This window comes from Asparagus officinalis, chromosome 1, assembly GCF_001876935.1.
Source record: "Asparagus officinalis chromosome 1, Aspof.V1, whole genome shotgun sequence".
NCBI classification, from domain to species: Eukaryota; Viridiplantae; Streptophyta; class Magnoliopsida; order Asparagales; family Asparagaceae; genus Asparagus; species Asparagus officinalis.
In genome coordinates, this window is record NC_033794.1 from 7,536,002 (window position 1) to 7,549,758 (window position 13,757).

At 36.2% G+C, this 13,757-nt stretch overlaps 1 long non-coding RNA gene across 1 annotated transcript; it reads right to left on the reverse strand.

Moving 5' to 3' along the window:
• On the reverse strand, nucleotides 3,940-12,713 carry LOC109847938. Its single transcript, XR_002248662.1, has 9 exons — nucleotides 12,644-12,713; nucleotides 11,606-11,762; nucleotides 10,363-10,461; nucleotides 10,136-10,282; nucleotides 9,810-9,948; nucleotides 9,534-9,701; nucleotides 4,894-5,042; nucleotides 4,655-4,782; nucleotides 3,940-4,195 (listed from the first exon to the last, which is right to left on the reverse strand). It is a non-coding gene; the product is annotated as an uncharacterized LOC109847938 (long non-coding RNA).

Genomic DNA, 13,757 nt, shown 5'->3' on the forward strand with positions numbered 1-13,757 from the left:
GGATTTTACATAAGAACAAGCCTCGGCTCTCTTATTTTTTTAATAGAATAGCTTAATTTACCACATACATTATATTAAGCTTATCATAGAATAATATTAAAAAATTTCATTTAATAATATATTACGACAAAGTTAGTACTTGAACGAAGAAAAAAAACTTCTTATCTTTTTATACATGACCGAGAATTCTCATGCAATATCTGTCTTGACATACAAGAGACCTAAATTTTTAGTTGATGTAATTTCTTGAAAAAGATAATATAGACCAAGGGATTTCTTGTAATTTATGCTTTATAACAATCTTATAGGAGTTAATCTAATATTATTATAAAAGTGGATTGGTATGTTAAAACATTTCTTCCCAAAATACCCTCCAAAATACATACATATATAAATAGAACACATACATACATCCTCCAAAACACATGCATACATACATAATAAAACACATATATACATGAACATACATGCATACTTAAATGAGAAAAAATATTACTTTTTATAATTATTTTATTAATAATTTTCTTAATTAAATTCCTTTATGGCCGGCATTTAATATCTTAAATGACCTCTTCCATCCACTCTCTCCACTATTTCACAAGTCCTTTCAATTCCTACTCATACAATTCATTCTATTTAAAAAACAAGAAGTAATATTGACAATTAAATATATTGTTATTGAATTATTAAAAGCATCATATTAGTTCCTAATTAAATAACATATAGTTTACATCAGGTATTAGGTATTAGGTATAAATAATAGTTTCAAAAAATTCTGCATATCTTTATATAAAAGAGAGAAAGAACAAAAATAGCTCATGTCCAAATTAACCTGATCAAGCCCCTGCATCACAACGTGTCTGGCTTAACAAATTAAAAACGAGAAATAGATTTTAGTAGGTTATTAAAATTAGACAGTCGAGTCAAAATTAAAAAGAAAAACACACACACTTAATTCAAAGCCCAAACCTCTTCAATCTACAAATTTAGACAATTCTCTTCACTAACCCTTTTTCATTAATTATAGTTAATAAACCACCCAGTAATCCTCTCAAACATCCCATTACCAGCAAGCGTTTCTCACCTCTACATAAATACACACTAAACTGAAAAAAGAGAAGAACCAGCGGCCTCAGCAAAAATTAATCTCCAACGAATAATAAATCATCAAGAGCAGTTCAAAGGTAACTCATTTAAGGGCACACTAAAATACCGATAAGAAAAGGAGAGGAGCATGTTGTTGCCCCTTCTCAACCACTACGTCGAATATAAAGAGCAGAAGAAACCCTCTTCTTTGTCCGCGAGCAACATGCAAATTAGCCATTGAGATTTCATGGTGTGCTGTTGATGAAGCCTGTCAACCACCTTCTTTGTTATCTCTTCATCATAGTCAGCATCAACATCGACTCCAGTGAAATCACAATCTTCTGTCAAAGTTTACGGCCTACCTCTACATCGCTTTTGTTCTAGAAATTCACCAGTAAGTCTATTACAGCCTAATGGTCATGTTGTTGAGATTGAAGGTGAGAAAACGGGTAAGAGAAAATTTCTAATTGTTTACAGGTTTAAAAATAACTATATGTTATGCTATTATATGTTATTATGCATTATAAATAGCCACATATGTCAACTTGCTAATAAAAGCAACACTGAGGAGTAGCAATATCATTAGAAGGGTGATAGTTGGATGTATAGCAGAGGCGAGTCTTTGTTAAATTTTAGATATTGAAATGATTATTCTTGAATTTTGTAAGGCGTGTTCTTTAGAGTGTGTACTCTTGCACCAATAGCTATTAGACCCAGAAGCAAGACTGTGCCGTAAGGGGTTGAAGGGTACACACTGCAATGCTTCCATGGCTAGCTTTTCTATTGCTCTTCCTGAATAACTTACTTTTATTTTTAATAGCCATTTGTTTGTCTTCAACTTTTAGGTGGATTTTGTACAAGTCAGCAATAGTTTGGCTTACGACAAGGCTCGAGCTAACTTTTCATCATTGGACTGAAGCTTCTCATGCATTTAATTATTTGGAAGAGAGTTTCGATTTTGAACATTTATAATGAATCAATGTCTAAAAGAGAGTTCATTTTTATTATTGATCTTCTATATATGTTTATATATTGATGATACTTTTTTAAATAAAATAAATTATAGTTTTACTTTTACCATATATATATATATATATCTTCTACACATGAATATTGGTCTTAACAAAGATTTTTATTATGAGAAAGGATGATGAGCCTATGAGACAAGAGCCATGGTTTAGAATGAAGTTGGACATATAATAATGGAAGGTTACTGTGAATGAATTAGCAACTAATGTATTTATGTAAAAAAAATTTTACTTCAAGTACAAAATATTTCATCCCGCTGATTGAGAATTTGCACATGCAGATATCTTACTAATTATTTAGAAGAGAGCTCCAATTTTGAACATTTGTAATGAATCAATGTCCAAAAGAGAGTTCACTTTCATTCTTGATCTTCTACATATGTTTAAATATTAAAAATAATTTTTTAAAAGAACATAATTTATCTTTTACTTTTATCATATATGTTCACAAAATTCTATCTTATTAGTTTTGAACAAAGTTTGAAAAATTGAATTGATATTTTTAGGCCATATAAAGCAAAAAAATTATTATGAAAATGCAAAAGAAAAAAATATGTTCACGTGCAACGCACGTGCACTATACTAGTTCTATTAAATATGTCGGGACCATGGATGACCCAAATGATTGAAAGGTTCTAATATAACTCTTGTGAACTTGGGTTCAACTCTCAAATTGAAATAATAATAATAAAATACTAGTAAATATCTCGGACAACCTAACAAAGGGGCGGATCACGATCCTATTCTAATCTGACTGACTTTGGGTTCGGGTGAACCCAATGTAGAATAACAACAAATTAACCATGCATTACAAATCATCTAAATTACTGAAACATATTTAACTTCAAAATTAAAAATTAACTCAGAATATGAATTCACATCGACACACACGATTATAATAGAAGAAAAATAATTGCAGTTTATACCTTGTTTTCTACACCTCGTATTTTGTTCTTAATATTTAACATATTTAACTTTACAATAAAAAACTCAACCGAAATCACGTGTTTTCATATCAGTACACATGGAAGAAAAAAAAATCCAGATTATGATTTTATATAAACATGATGCGTAATTATAACAGGAAAAAAAAACCTTACAAATTTAGGTAGAAAGCTGCAGACACCAAATATGATTCTACAACAACAGTATTGAAGAGGGTTGATTTGTACTTCGTGTAACCCAAACCTCATATAAATAGACTCATATCATGTTATTAGAATTATAATGGGATGGAAGTTATTTTCATTACTATATTATCACGAAGCAATGGTGGATAATTGCATTATATTTATTATCTTTGTGAAATTCCTCAGTGCATATTATATTGTTTTCACTAAATTTTCTTACATTAATCTTTTGCTCAGATTGAGATTCTTATTATAGTTTTCTATAGAAATATTTCATTAAATCCTTAATAGTGAAAATCAGGGAGTTTATACCCACAATAGTTCTATTAAAAAAAGAAAAAGAGGGGCAAAACAAAGGGCTTCCACAAAATGGAGTTCTTTGCAATTTGTACGTGCTCATTTTCAGAAGCTAGCGCGCTTTTGTTTGATATAATCCATCTAAGGTGAACTGGTCATATCTGATTTCAAGTGCCAATAGTAAATGACTTTAACACTGAGTAAATGTTTTTAGAGAATATATCTTCAAAAAAAAGATAGAAAATAGTCCAAACATAAAATGAAAAGGGTACAACATAAATTTCAGGCAAGCACAAAATATGTTAAGGAGACAAAAGGTAAAGAAGAAGACTCAAAACACAAAAGTCTAAACTTCATAGAAAATAAGAGTACAGCTAATTAAGTTCAAACTTCATAGAATAGTATACCAAATGCATAAATACAAAAAGCAAAAATGTCAAAGACCACAGCTGTTATAATGTTTAGGACGGTTCTCAGCGAAAGCATCTTTACAAACTTCATGTAATTCTACCCGAATCTCCTTCATATACTCTTCCCTCTCCTTCAGACGATGCAATATTGCAGGCGATGCTTTTCTTGCATCACGGCGTATGTTCTCCAGCACATCAAGCCCATAAGGTTCGAATATTTGTTCGATACATCTCAAATTGGAAGCTAAAGAAGATGAATAAGTAAACAACATATTAGTCACAATTAACCCTAAAAACTAGGGTTAATCGTGGATAAACCCCTATACTACTGCCCAATTGCGAATAGTCCCCGTAGTTCTATTATTGCAGATAGACCACTGAGTGATTTTTAATGACCCTTTTACCCTTAGGCGGACTATTTGTCAAAAAAAAAAAAAAAAAAAATTTCTCTTTCTCTGAGGGCAAGCGAGTAAATAAAAAATTCACTTATGCGTCTATCTGTATTTGTCAAAAAAAAAAAAAAACAAATTTCTCTTTCTCTGAGGGCAAGCGAGTAAATAAAAAATTCACTTATGCGTCTATCTGCAACAATAGAACTACATGGTTATATCCGCAGTTGGGAGATAGTACAAGGGGTCTGTCAGCAACTAACCTACAAACAATATATGTGAATGTAACCGACTTGATACGTATTTCTACTTACATGTGAAGGCTTCTTTCATTTGAATTTGAAATTTTGGACTGCTTATTTCATCTGCCATCTTTTCTATTCTCTCCTCTACTCTCATGACTGTCGTCTTTACTCGTTCAAGTAACATATGAAACTCAAACCTGACAAGCAATTTCCACACAGGCTTTTAGTAAAAGGAAATATCTAAAGATAGCAAAAGTTAAATCATATTTTCGTGGACAAGAAATCAATATTAAGCTACAGATACATACATGGCATCTTCACACTTGAATAGTTGTTCCGGGTATTTGTTGGGTTCCGGTTTAGAGCCATAACTTCCACTGTCAGCCGGTAATATTCAATCATTATTGAGTACTGAATTTTCAAGAGGTGTCCTATGACTACTGGTAGGTTCTCTCAACTGCAAATGACAGAGGAAAATATATCAGCAGGTGATCAGAATGAAAAATGAATGCAACATCGGAACAATTATTACCTCCTCAGGAATAAGTCTGTAGCTAGGGGTCGAACTTTCCCAGCTTGAAGAATAAAGCTGTGAAATTGGTTTTCTATATTCTTGTTTATGTTGGGAATTTACGTCGTAACCTCTAAAACAGCAGAAACGCAGTATAAAGAAAATACACCAATATTTAACGAGGTTCGGCAACTGCCTACGTTCTCGGGAGCCACACAGTAAATTTTTTTATTAATCAACAAGAAATTACAAAGCTTAGAGCAGATCTCAAACTGAGATCTCTCAATAAATACACAATACTGTACCTACAATGTTATACAATTCCTCTTCTTAAATCCTCTCTCTTTAATTCCCTTTTCTTAAATTTCTCCCCTTTTAATCCCCCTAAAATCACTGCTTGGGCGCTGGAGAAAAAAAAAACGCTGGAGAAAAGAAGAGAGAAGAGGTCGCCGCTGGATCTGAGCACAAGAAGAAGCGTTGGATCCGTGCCCTGGGGTTTCCCTTTTATAGGGAAACCCTAGCGACAGCCTGTCGCCCTCGCCTGCAGCGCTCGAGCTCGAGCTTGCCTGCAGCGATTCGATCTCGCCTGCTTCGAGTTCGCCCGCGCTCCACCAATTCGAGCTTTGCCTGGACCACGTCTCGAGCTCGCCTGCTGCAACTTCGAGCTCGCCTAACCTCGTCGAGCTCGCCTACAGCTCTTGTCCGCCCCAACCTTGCCTGAAGGTCCCGCCGAGCTCGCTTGCTCACGAGATCTCGAGCTCACCGACTGGAGCTCATCCTCGCCTGAGCTTCGTTCTCGCCTGGAGAAGCTCGCTTGCAGGTGAGTTTGGGCTACACACCCAGATCCAACAATCGCCCACTTAGAGACCAAATCGCCGTCAGCAGGCTATCTCAACAAGCACTTCCTCCTGTGTGACTCCGCATTCATCACCTATGCATGAAGCCCAACTGAAGTTGCGCACAACTCTAGTTTCTGAAAGGTCATTGCCTTTGTCAACATATCCGCTGGATTCTTATTTCCTTGGATCTTCAGTTGAAATTCTTTGGGAACTTGTCGGGCTCTGTATCTTCTGGAATCATCCTATTCCTTTTTTCACTCGATACACCCACTGGTTGTGATGTGCCTTCTTCCCTATGAGTAACTCAACTAGTTCCCATGTTTGGTTGGAGATCAGAGATTTTATCTCTTCTTTTATAGCAAACTCTCACTTGCTCGCATCTCCATTCTGACAAGCTTCATCAAAGCTTTCAGACTCCCCTTCATTTGTCAGCAACATATAATTCATGTATCTGCTGTTAGGTACAGGAGGACGAGTAGTTCTCCTCAATATCGGAGCTGGTGCATCGGGCTTCTACGCACCGTTATGTCCAACATGCTCTTCTGACTGAGGACCTTCTATATTTGGTTCTTCCGAGAGGTTATCTGAGACATCATCTGCATTTATAAATGTTGACTCGCTCTCTGAGTCACTGGAATTTGTCTTGTGCATGTCCTTATACACCACATTCTCGTTGAATATCATAACATCTCTGCTCTTGATCACCTTCTTGTTTTCATTGTCCCAAATACGGTAGCCGAACGCTTCTTCACCATACCCGATGAATGTGCATTTCTTAGACTTGAGATCAGGCTCATTCCTTTTAATCACTAATATACACATAAGCTATACAACCGAAAACTCTGAGATGTGCGAGGGTTACCTCCTTTCCGCACCATACCTCTTCTGGTATTCCGTGCTCCAATGGAACCGATAGACCTCGGTTGATCAAGTAAGCTGCTGTGTTGATTGCTTCTGCTCAGAACTGCTTCGGTAGACCTGTTTGTATACGGATACTTCTGGCTCTCTCTGTCAACGTTTTGTTCATCCTCTCAGTTACACCATTGTGTTGAGGCGTGTCGGGCACGGCTCTCTCCATTCTGATCCCGTACTCATAGCAAAACTTCTTGAATCTGGTATCTTCATACTCATCATCATTGTCTGTTCTGAGTTTCCTTGTTCTCAGACCGATCTCATTCTCGACCATAGCTTTCCATCTCCTGAAAGCTTCAAACACTTCTGACTTGTGCTTTAGAAAGTAGACCCACATTTTCCGAGAGTGATCATCGATAAAAGTCACGAAGTAGTGTTTCCCACCAATAAACGTGGCGATGGTTGGTCCCCAAACATCCGAGTGAACAAGCTCTAGCTTCTGCTTTCTGGGGTTCTGCTACTTGTCTGAAAGCTAACTCTCTTCTGCTTTCTAAGTATGTATTCTTCACACATATCGATCTTTACTGATTGTAAACCTGTAAGTTTTCTCTTTGTGTGTATAATTTTCATCCCCTTTTCACTCATATGACCGAGTCTCTGGTGTCACAGCTTTGAAGTCTCATTGTCTGTTGTAACTGAGATCAAACGTGCACCTGCTGTCATATACATGGTATCAGTCTTCATGTCTCTGGCAATCGTCATTGCGTCTTTTAAAATCCTCCAATCATCACCATGAAAAGTCGTAGTGTAGCCTTCACTAGCCAGCTGGCTTACTGAGATTAAGTTCCTTTATAGGTCGGGAATATACCTGACATCCTTCAGCTCCCATAATGGTCCATTTAACTTAATCTTCACTACACCTTTGTCAATAATAGCACATGGTTGATCATCACTAATGTATACATTTTCAAGGTTTCCGGAGATATGTTTCTCGAGGAATTCTTTCTGAGAAGTAGCATGGAATGATGCTCCAGAGTCCAACACCCAAGACTCCTCATTGCTCTCCAAAAAGCATATCAATGCATCATCTCCTCCTGAGGTAGAAGCAACATTTGCATCAGCCTTTGCCTCCTACTCCTTTTGTGCACTCTTGCACTAATTCTTATAGTGTTCGGTTTTCCCGCACTTCCAACACTCGATAGCCTTCGAGCTGCTGGGATTCCTGAATTTGGATCTCATGTCCTCTGATCCATTTCCTCTTATTGAATTTCTACCTCTTGACTTTATATGCAATATTGAAGATGTTATACCTTCACCCGACTCTCTCCGTCGGATCTCCTCACTGAGAACCAGATCACGAACATCGTCAAACTTCAACTTGTTGCTTCCCGACGAGCTACTCACAGTTGTGACTGTAGCATTCTAACTCTCTGGTAGGGAAGACAAAAGGATCAACGCTCGAACTTCCTCATCAAACTCATTATCAACTGAACTCAATTGGGTCGTGACTGTATTGAGTTCATTGAGATGATGTGCTACCGATGCACCTTCCGCCTTTCGCAGATTGAACAACTGCCTTATTAAATGGACTTTATTTGAGGTTGATGGCTTCTCATACATATTTGAGAGTGCTGCCATAAGACCCGTCGTGATCTTCTCTTTTGCAATGTTAAAAGCAACATTACGGGGTCAAACGATTAACCCCAATGGCCTTTCTGTCTAGAAGATTCCAATCTTGTTCCTTCATACCCTCCGGCTTCTTCCCTGAGAGAGATTGATACAATTTTGTTTGATATAGATAATTCTCTATCTGTATTTTCCAGAATTCAAAATCTGATCCATCAAACTTCTCTAATCTCACATTTCCTTCATCTGCGGTCATCGCTCTCACTTGAATCTGAGTTCCTCTAAATCGTTTTAGGCTCTGGTACCAGTTATTTGGAATTTACGCCGAAACCCCTAAAACAGCAGAAACGCAGTATAAAAAAAATACACCAAGATTTAATGAGGTATGATAACTGCCTATGTCCTCGGGAGCCACACAGTAAATTTCTTATTAATCAACAAGAAATTACAAAACTTAGAGCAGATCTCAAACTGAGATATCTTAATAAATACACAACACTATAGCTACAGTATTATACAACTCCTCTTCTTAAATCCTCTCTTTAATTCCCTTTTCTTAAATTTCTCCCCTTTTAATCCCCTAAAATCACTGCTTAGGCGCTGGAGAGAAAAAAAAGCGCTGGAGAAAAGAAGAGAGAGAAGAGGCCGCCGCTGGAACTGAGCGCGAGAAGAAGCGCTGGATCCGTGCCCTGGGGTTTCCCTTTTATAGGGAAACCCTAGCGACATGTTGGCGACAGCCTGTCGCCCTCGCATGCAGCGCTCGAGCTCACCTGCAGCGATTCGATCTCGCCTGTAGCGATTCGACCCGAGCTCGCCTGCAGCGATTCGATCTCGCCTGCTTCGAGTTCGCCCGCGCTCCACTAGCTCGAGCTCGCCTGGACCACGTCTCGAGCTCGTCTACTGCAACTTCGAGCTCACCTAACCTCGTCAAGCTCGCATACAACTCTCGTCCGCCCCAACCTCGCCTGAAGGTCCCGCCGAGCTCGCATGCTCACGAGATCTCGAGCTCGCCGACTGGAGCTCACCCTCGCCTGAGCTTCGTCCTCACCTAGAAATGCTCGCCTGCAGGTGAGTTTGGGCTACACACCCCGATCCAACAGTTTATTGTTTGAGAAACTACCTTTTTTATATGATGAATAATTTGAAATTCCGAGTTCTTCCTCTTCTTTGTCCTCCTCACGTTTACATTCTCTTGATTTCTTCCTTTCATCTACATTTTTATCCCTGACTCTTCTTCTCTGTTCACTGTTTACGAGTCTAAGAGTATACCCTTCAGTGCACAAGAAACCTGGCAATACACAACAAATAATTAATTTCTCATAGTGAATATGCATTATGAATATCAAACATAGGCATATGCCGTAACTGTAAAAAGAAAAAATATATATATAAATACCTGTCAGATTATAAATCCCTGAAAACGTCATATTGCTCTTATGGCCTGCTCTTGTAGTGTCTTCCCTAGTATCCATTTCATCATGCTGTCTCTTTTCAGTTTGCTCATGATCGGTATTAACATTACTAATTTCACTCACCTAAAAGCACATTAATTTGTTAGATCTTGAGACATGATAAATTAGTAGAAAGGACTTAGTTAGGAATTGGGAGTTAATAATACATATAAATTCATCAAATAAACAATATAAAATGTACAAAGGAAACTGGTCTTTCCATCAAACTTGAGAATAACTTGAGAATAACATTTTCATGTAAATACATTACCTTCTGAGCATATCTTGATGAGTTATAGGACTTCTCGACGGCAAGTAAGCTATGTGATTGTTCACGGTGAGAAATATTTGATGCTTGTCCTAAGAAGTGGTGAAACTCCTCGAGCACTTCGGGGTGATCATGAACGAGTTTTGCCACCTGAAAAGGAGAAAAGATTTGAAGAACAAACTGTAATTTGAAATAACGGCCCCAAAAAATATAAACACATAAATACATACATCTTTGTAAGCATCAGAGCGGCAACCACCGTCCTTCAGAAGCACGTATAAGGTTCACAAGAAGCATCCACAGGCGTGCTTGCTACTTGAGTAAAGCCACTACAAAAGCAAAGATATAGTATGGGAACTAAATATCGACCTTAAAATGATCTACAAAACAGAAAATATTGTACATAAAACAAGTAGTGCACGTCAACTAGGACGTTCAAAACAGTAAGGGTTAGTGTGTTAACCCCAGACACAAATTATAAAACACAAAAAGGTGGTGTATGTATAATGTGTCTTCTCTTTTATGGTAGAATAGTCAAACTAACTAATTACTAAACCACTTTTATTCCAATTCCGTCCATCTTCTTTCATCAAATAACATCACTATTAAACTTCGACATTCTGCAACCATGGACTAGTATTTATCTTAACTTTGTATAAGGATAACAATCAATTGTTTGCTATTATATGATTCCAGCTTCAAAATTAAAATTCCATATAACCACACCACGAGAAATGATTCATGGGGAGATTATTAAGTGTATAATTCATGTTTGGTTCCATCCAAGAACAATCCAAAATTTCAATGTGTCCATTGCATACTGAAGATAATACGCAGTTAACAATCATTAAACTTCTACAAAGCTCTAAAATGTATATAAGGAAGGAAAAAATTTGCAAAAAAAATAATCTAAAACAAGCCTTTTCAATCTCCTTGTAAGTCTGTAAGCTCTTAGTTTAGTTAAATCATAGAATCTAAATTACACGGGTTTCCTATAAGGTTATTACCATTAAACTTCGACACCTCAACAACAATGTAATAGTATTTATCTTAAACTTATATAATGTTAACAAACAATTGTCTGCTCTTATAATTCCAGTGTTAAAATAAGAAAAAATTAAAAAAAACACCACATAATTGTACCACAACAAATAATTTGTGGAAAGATTTAGTATAAATTCATGTTTGGTTCAACTCATATCCAATCCAAAACGTGAACGTGTCTACTGCATATCGAAGGCAATAGGAAGTGAGTGCCAGATTCTTTCATAAAATTAACTTTTTCAAAACTCAACATTTATAAATGGAAGCAAAATTCTACAAAAGTAAGACATTTTTTTTGAAACATCTCCTGCTTGTAAGTTTGTAATTTATTATTTGGTTAAATTATAGAATCTAAATTACATGGGTCTATAAAATGCACAAGCATAATCAAAATATACATAAAAATAATCAACTCTAATTCCAACATACCATAACTTGGGAGATAAGCCTCGAATCACGTGTAAGGTCGACGCGCTTCTTCTTCCTCCTGCTCTTTTGCACAAGAAACAGCAGGTAGAACCCCATAATCATTCTCTTGTCGGCATTGAACAATGCCCCTAACCGCGCAATTATCTCATCACAATCCCTACAACCACAATGATATCAATAAACAGAACAAGATAAAGATAAAAATCCTACCAAGAAAATTAAATTAAAAAAACAAAGGAATTTAAGGGTAATGAACGCCAACTTCTTGTTAATTAAATCCACAACAATTTGATGGAACTGCATATATTTCACTTCTTCATCCCTAAACAAATGAACAATTTTTCACTGTAGACCCGATCTGAGTTTTTATTACCAAAACCGACTCAATTTTTTTTTAATTATCAAAATCGACCCGTTTTATGCCACGTAGGCTTAATCTCATTTCCTAATTAGTCGGGGTTGCCAACCCCGACTGTTTAGGAATTGTTAAATCCCAATTAAATCAGGTTTAAGGCTTCTAATTGGTGTTTAACAACTCCTAAATAGTCGGGGTTGGCAACCCCGACTAATTAGGAAATGGGTTTAAGCCTACGTGGCATAAAACGGGTCGATTTTGGTAATTAAAAAAAATTTCGGTCGATTTTGATAATAAAAAATCGGTTTAGGTCTACAGTGAAAAATTGTTCCTAAACAAATCTATCACGTTCCCTAAAAAGTAGAGACTACGTACTGCCAGGATCTTTCGCCATAGCAGTTCAAATTAAAAACCTAAACCCTAATCTCAAATCCTCTGAAAGAAAGAGAAAATGTCTTTAGAATTGAGATGCTTTTATAGTTAAAAGTTAAATGGTTTATAAAAGAAATCCGGTGCCCTTGTATTATTATTATTATTAATTTTGAAGTAATGAGGACTCCGACTCGTAGAAATAGGATCAAACAAGTTAGAAATACAAATATACAATATTGTCATTTATTTTTCAGAGAATTATAATTAAAAGTTGAAATTAAAATTTAAATGAGATAAATTAAAATCACCACCTCGCCGCTGCCAGCGGGACCTCGCCATGGCTGCGTCGGGCTTTTAGAAGACAACCGCATAGAGAAGTCTACGCAGAGTGGGATTATTGCGGTACGACAAATACTTTAATCTCATTAAGTATCCTTTTAAAATTGACTCCCTCGATTCACTGAACTTGCCATGAGGTCCCTCTATTTTCATGGGGGGGAATGATTTAAGGATCCAAAATATGCGACTAAGAGAGGGGACATGTGAGGTGTCCCCTTCCTATTACATAATGAGTTGGTCATACCAACTCATTATACAATAGAGAGGAAACATCTCACTCGTCCCCTTCCTTGGTCCTATTTTTTGGGTCCCCGTAGCAACACCCTTTCATGTCTTATCTCAAAGATTACTCCCCCGATTCATTGAATTAGTAATTAAGTCCGTCGATTATCATAAGTTATTACAAACTAACCCTATTAACCTAGAATAGCAGTGGAAGATAGATGACTAGATTCAAAATATTAAGTATGTAAGGAACTAATATTGAAAAAATCCTAAAACATTATATTTAGGGGGTGTTTGGTTCAATTTCTATAAATTATAGGAAATGTTTTCCACCAAAAATATAATTTCCTTGTATGTCTTAAAAAAAATTATAGGAAAAGTTTTGAGAAGTCAAAAAATACTAATTTTCTTATTTTTTTTTACTTTGCTTGTTTGGTTCAAAACAAGAAAATGACCAATAACTTTATAGAAAAAAGCAAGATTTTCTATAATTTATAGAAATTGAGCCAAACACTCCCTAAATTTAGAGAAAAGTGATAACTTTATAGAAAAATTTAATATGGTGTCAGATTTCTGGTTGATTTTCTCCCATTTTGAGAGGAAATTGATTTATGTAAATTTTGGTATTTTTTTGTACTTTACAGAAAATATTTCTGTAAATTTTTTTGAACCAAACATAGTTTACGGAAATATACAGAAAACTTTTAATTACAGAATTGTCATTATTAGATATTTTGAGAAAACTTTTCTATAAAATTGTGCAACCAAACACCCCCTTAAACCTTGGGAAGTAGGGGTGCAAATGGAGTCCGCTTTCTATGAGAACCCCCTGCACAGGCGAGGTGGTTCTGAGCGTTTCAT